The sequence below is a fragment of the Coenobita brevimanus genome, chromosome 90 (assembly GCF_032717465.1).
Source record: "Coenobita brevimanus isolate Jiangsu-jjx chromosome 90, ASM3271746v2, whole genome shotgun sequence".
Lineage (NCBI taxonomy): Eukaryota > Metazoa > Arthropoda > Malacostraca > Decapoda > Coenobitidae > Coenobita > Coenobita brevimanus.
In genome coordinates, this window is record NC_137043.1 from 30,064,495 (window position 1) to 30,070,957 (window position 6,463).

Genomic DNA, 6,463 nt, shown 5'->3' on the forward strand with positions numbered 1-6,463 from the left:
TTGGCTGACCTCAACACTTTCAAGCTAGGTTAAAACGGATGAAAATGTCTGAGTCCTTGTTCGCGCGCGCGCGCACACACACACACACACACACACACACACACACACACACACACACACACACACACCGCTCCGGCTCAGTGGTAACGCTGTCGCCGAGCATCTGCTAAGACAGAGGTTCTCGCCTTGCACGGGATGCGAAAAGTTTCACTGACGAAGCAGGTGGGTACTGACCCCCTTGAGCAAGGGGATGGATGTGTGCGTGTGTGAAGGTCAAGGCTTTGCCCTTAGATCAGACTACATGAGCTCAAAACATGATGCTTGTTGGATCATTCAGCGTGGGGATGTAAGCGAAGAAGACATAAATTCTCTATGCATCATAAGGGAGGGGAACGATAAGAAGGGAAGGAGAAGGGTAGGAAGGGATGGTGGGTATGGATATAAGGGAAGGGAAAGGTAGGAAGAGAGGGAGGGGAAGGATATAAGGGAAGGGAAAGGTAGGAAGAGAGGGAGGGGAAGGATATAAGGGAAGGGAAAGGTAGGAAGAGAGGGAGGGGAAGGATATAAGGGAAGGGAAAGGAAGAAAGAGAAGGAGGGGAAGGGTAGGAAGGAAGGAGGGGAGAGTAGAGAGGGGAAGGAGGGGAAGGCAGAGATGGGAGGGTGGATGAGATAAAAAGAGAGAGGGGGGGGGAAAGAAGGGAGCGAGGATTAGATAAAAGGTAGAGGGGGTGGAAGGGAGGGAGGGTTGGATAAGAGGTACAGGGGGGAAGTGAGGGAAAGGTGGGAAGAAGTGAAGGAGTACTTGCATATAAAGACCAAGGGATGCGAGGACGGATTAGTGTGTTACTGGGTGTTGTTGAGGATGTTACGCTTTACCTGTCTCCTCTTCTTCCTCCTGGGTTTGTACTTGGCCTTGTTTTAAGTTAGAACAGAAGGGACACGATCATCATATATCTTTATTAGTAGAGAGAAAGGCAAGTTATTCTTTATGCTATTGTACTTACCAAGAGCTCCCTGTTTCATAGTAATTACCTGCTTGATTTCCGTTACTTCCATGCTAATTCTATATGAAGGGTTGGTGCCCTGTATCTTGTGATAATCGGATAACTGACTTCTTTGGTCATAATTATACATTTAAGATGAAGCAGATTATGCTTCGTGATGTTTTGGTATCTTCATCTCAAAATAATAGTTGTCTGATATCACTTATAATTGTACCTTTTTTTAGATAAATTATACTTCATGATGTGTAGGTCCACTGTAGGGCGTTGATTCTCAAAATACTTCATGCTTGATTTCTTTACTTAGCTATATTTTTACCTTTCTTATTTAAAATTTTATTCTCCACGGTGTTTGGATGTCCTGTTTCTGATCATCAATTCTTTGCATAATATCCTTCATTATATTTGTACCTTCTTTAGAGACAGGAACAAACAGGACACAGTCAATGCATTTCCGGTATATTAGCTCTTTTCCTTGTACCGAATCCCTTTAGTATTTCTATTCACAATAATACAGCATCACTCTAGTATTGCTGTTACACCAGACGCAATTGTGTGCTTCTCCCTCTCTTCAGCGGGCATGCAGCACCTATCTATCCACATACCCTCACCCCTCTGCTGTCCACTTCTCTGACTCCTAATGTGCTCTTTCCATTACACAACTAGACAGCTCTGAAAAAGACATCCTTTGCCTTTGTCTCAGCCACTGACCTCAAGGGTTATACTAGTAATTTTTCTAAGCGTTGCACACTGAACCTACGATGGGAAGGCGTCCGACTCCAGCACCTAGTCATTGTAGTGCAGAGGTTAAAGAGACTAATTAACTTGCCAGTGCTCGACACTACATGGGATTACTATAGTGCTTTCACCTTAACTTGGATCAGAGTTTCGTCATTTGCAGCTCATTTCACCACGGTGTTTGGTAGCAGAATAGGATATTCTACGTCCCTACATCCTTTCTATATCACTTGTTCGTGACTAGCATCATATTCTAGTGGTATTTTATTGCTGGAACTCAGCATTGAACATGGAGAGATGGTAATTGTAGGCCAAGTTAGAGCAAAGAGTGTAGTTCATCCACCTTCCGCTCTGTTTTCCCCCCATGCTTCACTTAATACAGTGTGCAGTAACAGGTGTCATAACATCCTGACTATGTGTTAATACCGTACTTGTGTACTGTATACCACTAGTGATCAGCGCGCGCGCACACACACACACACACACACACACACACACACACACACACACACACACAGTCTAGATCAAGTCGTCCTTTACCCTTCGTCGTGGAACTGATCATTCTCTCTCTCTCTCTCTCTCTCTCTCTCTCTCTCTCTCTCTCTCTCTCTCTCTCTCTCTCTCTCTCTCTCATACTCTGTTTTATATCTTACTGTTTCCTATCCCTCTTCAACCAATCTGTCTCTCCCTGTAGAACGGTGTTAGTATTCTCGTCGTTTAAGCAGCCTCCCCTGCATCTCTAATTCACTAGCTTATTTCTGCATATAACACTTTAATATTCCTTTAGTGTGGTTTTCATGCAGGCTGCCTCGATTTCTATAGTAGTAGTAGTAGTGGTGATAGTAGTAGTAGTAGTGGTGATAGTAGTAGTAGTAGTAGTTGTTGTAGCCCCAGGTTCTGAAATGTGAACTCTGTAGACTGTGGGCGCTGTTCTCGTGCAGTTCACAGTCCTCCTTTTAGGGGATAGTAAGGGAACTGAGGGACGTTTTTGATAACCGAACAGTGAACCCTCCTGGTGATATCGGTGCCACCACATGATGGCGTTCCTCTCCAGCACAGAGTTAATGTTAAAGAGGCATGAGTAGCCTAACGTACATGAGAATGATAAGATGTAGTATGCAAAATAAATTAACTAAAGAAGAGGTGCTAAGAAATCTTTAAACCCGACGAGAATGATACTTAAATGCTGCTAGATTGACAGTCGTATCTTAAGTGGCTTGGGGCAGGGTGGCTCAGTGGTAGGCGCGTGACTCAAGACCAAAGGGTCGAGAGTTTTCGCCCCGCCCGGGTAGATGCTCTGCTGGTATAGGTAGCGCTCTCCCGTGACCTAGTGGGGCTATATGATATATCAAGGTCTAGCTCGGGGAATTCATTTCTCCGCATAAAAATTCCCCCCAAATTCCAAATATTAAGTGGTGTTACGGAACAGAGAAAGATAATGTACACTTTAAGTGAGAATACTGAAAATCACTACTGTCCCGTAAAGTTCCAGGTTCAAAACAAAAGAGTTAGGTAAAATTACAAGTTAAAGTTTAATGCACATACTAACAACAAAACATTCAGAACTCATAAGGATAATGTAATGGCAAATAAACAGGTCAAATATATGGTTAACTGCAATAGCCTCTATTAACACGAAATTAGCAAGAGTAAATTTATCTAAGTCAGCCCTGATGAAATGAGATACCAGATAATACTCAGTGAATGCCAGATAAATAATTACAGATACAAACTATTATCAAAAATGACTGACATAAAGAACCCCACACGAATTACAAAAACTTCACTAGGCCTACAAATTAAACTTATGCTATACAGTACAAGAAAAAATGCAACAACAGTTATACTCAAATTACACACAGCTGCTAGATGGTTGGAGACTTCTTGAGCACTCACAATAATAATATCTGTACAGGGGAGGACAGAGATGTGAACAAAATGAGGAGCAGATCTAAGTGGCAATGATGCAGAGACTGAGCTCATTATATAGGGGCCAGGAGAGCTTGATACAACTTGTAATGAGGACGCGCAAATGAAGCCATGGGGACAAAGAGATGACAATCCCGCAAAGTATAACAGAGATGTCGACTTACTCTACTATAACGGTAGAAGGGGGGAACTGAGGCAGAACACGCTCGTGATCAAACATGCAGCATACTGTGCGTTAAAATTACACAAAGGATGATGAAATCATAGGCTATGTAACACCTCCCCACAAAGAAAAAGAAATTTAGAAAGGAAATTTCTTATTACTCTAAAACAATCTGTATAAGGCATTACAGACCATGCAAAGGTCTTTCCTAATGTTACAAAACATGAGATCTCCCTAGCACGTTCAGTCATAGGTACTTGCCAGTATCCCTTTAACAAATCAAACTTACTTATGTACCTAGCCTTTCCGATCTTGTCTATGCAATCTTCCACACGAGGGAGAGGGTAAGTGTCTGTTTTAGTTATCTCATTAACACGTCTGTAGTCGATGCAAAGCCTCTGTGACCCACCTGGCTTAGGGACCAGAGTGACAGGAGAACTCCACTCGCTCTGACAGGGCTCAATCATCTTGTGGTCCAACAGGTAGCCAAGCTCCTTCTGGATGAGAGGAACTTTCACTGGGTTCACACGGTAAGGAGGCAATTTAATTGGCTTTGCGTCTTCAACATCGACATCATGCATCAACACAGTGGTTCTTCCTGGAGTGGCACGGAACACTTGCAGGTACTCCTGCAGTAATGCCGAAAACTCCTGCCTTTCCTTGGGTGGTAGATGAGAAAGCTTAGTCTGGAGATCATTCATGATATCAGGATTCTTCCCCAAACTATCACTCAGGCTCATACTGCATGGGAGAGCTTCACTTGCAGACTCGGGTGGAACAGCTACAGTGCAGACTGGATTATTTTCGTCCCGCCTGTGATATAACTTTAGCATGTTGATGTGACATAGTTGCTTGCTCTTTCTACGATCTGGTGTGGCGATGACATAGTTGACATCACTGAGTTTCTTCTCCACGAAATAAGGGCCACTAAACTTGGCTTGAAGAGGTTGCCCATGAACTGGTAACAGAATCAAAACCTGATCTCCTGGCTGAAAGTGGCGTAACCTGGACTTCTTATCATACCAAGTCTTCATCTTGTCCTGAGCAGCTCCTAAATTCTCTCTCGCCAGCTGTAAAACAGTGGACAGCCGTTCTTTGAAATTCATCACATACTCCAGCAGGTTGACGTCATCTTCCTCCGACAGCCAGCATTCCTTGAGTAGCTTAAGGGGTCCTCTTACTTCATGGCCAAACAGTAGTTCAAAAGGTGAGAAGCCCAGTGATTCATTTGGAGATTCTCTTGCAGCAAACACAACGAATGGAAGACCTTTATCCCAGTCTTTCTGATGTTCCAAACAGTATTTCTTGAGCATCGATTTGAGTGTTTGATGATATCTCTCCAACGCTCCTTGGGTCTGGGGATGGTAAGCTGAAGACGTGATCTGGGAGATGCCCAACTCTTTCAGAGACTGCTTGAAAACATTTGACATGAAATTACTTCCTCGGTCTGACTGTACCTCCTTGGGCAGACCAAACTTTGTGAAGAACCCTAGCATTTCCTTAACCACGTTCTTTGCTGAGATGTTTCTAAGTGGAATGGCTTCAGGATAACGAGTAGCCATGTCAATCATGGTCAACACATAAGAAAATCCTGAAGAAGTCTTAGGAAGAGGGCCCACAATATCCACCAGCACACGGGTGAAAGGCGCCTCAAAAGGAGGAATGGGAACTAGAGGTGCAACCTTTTCGGTCTGATTACACTTCCCCACAACTTGACAGGTGTGACAAGACTTACAATACCAGGAAACAACCCTGAAGATACCTGGCCAGTAGAAGTGTTTCAAATTGCGTGCCACAGTCTTCCTCACTCCAAGGTGTCCTGCCAAACTGGAATCATGAGCCACTCTAATGATATCCTGCCTACAAACACGAGGGATGACAACTTGATGTACAACCTCCCATTCACAGTCGGCTGATGCTGTTGGGGGTCTCCACTTCCTCATAAGTACTCCTGACTTTACATAATAACAAGTAGAAGCACCGGCTGACTCTTCTTCACTGTAAGCAGAGTTAGCTAGACCTTTCAACTCAGGGTCAGCAACCTGCAACTCAACCAACTCTTGACGAGACAAATTATCAACACTACGGGGTACTGCCTCATCTGGTGAGTGGTCCAAATTAGCAAGAAAAGTGTCAGCTAGGATAACATCATCATCATCCTCTAAATCACCAGTAACTTTAGACTTAGCCCTAGTGACAGCACATGCAGGGAATACATCAGTGACATCACAATCCTGGGACACAGCCACTGGCTCACTAGACAACTGAGGAGCTGGACACACTTGACTTCCACCAATATCATTTCCAAGTAAGAAAGTTACACCTGACATTGGGAGTGTCTCAACCAACCCAACCATAACAGAACCATTAACAAAACCAGACTCTAAATTCACTCTGCACAGAGGAACAGAGAAGTAATTATTCCCTACACCTTGTAAGATTACAGTTTCATCAGAGGAATTAAAATTAGAGCCTAGAACACTGGTCAGCATAAGGGATTGGCAAGCACCTGTATCACGATATATTTGAACTGATTTCCTGTCATTACTGTCCAGAGGACTGACAAAACCTTCAGACAGGAAATTAGCACATGAACTCTTGAGAGTGTCACCCACATTACTGCTCAAAAGAG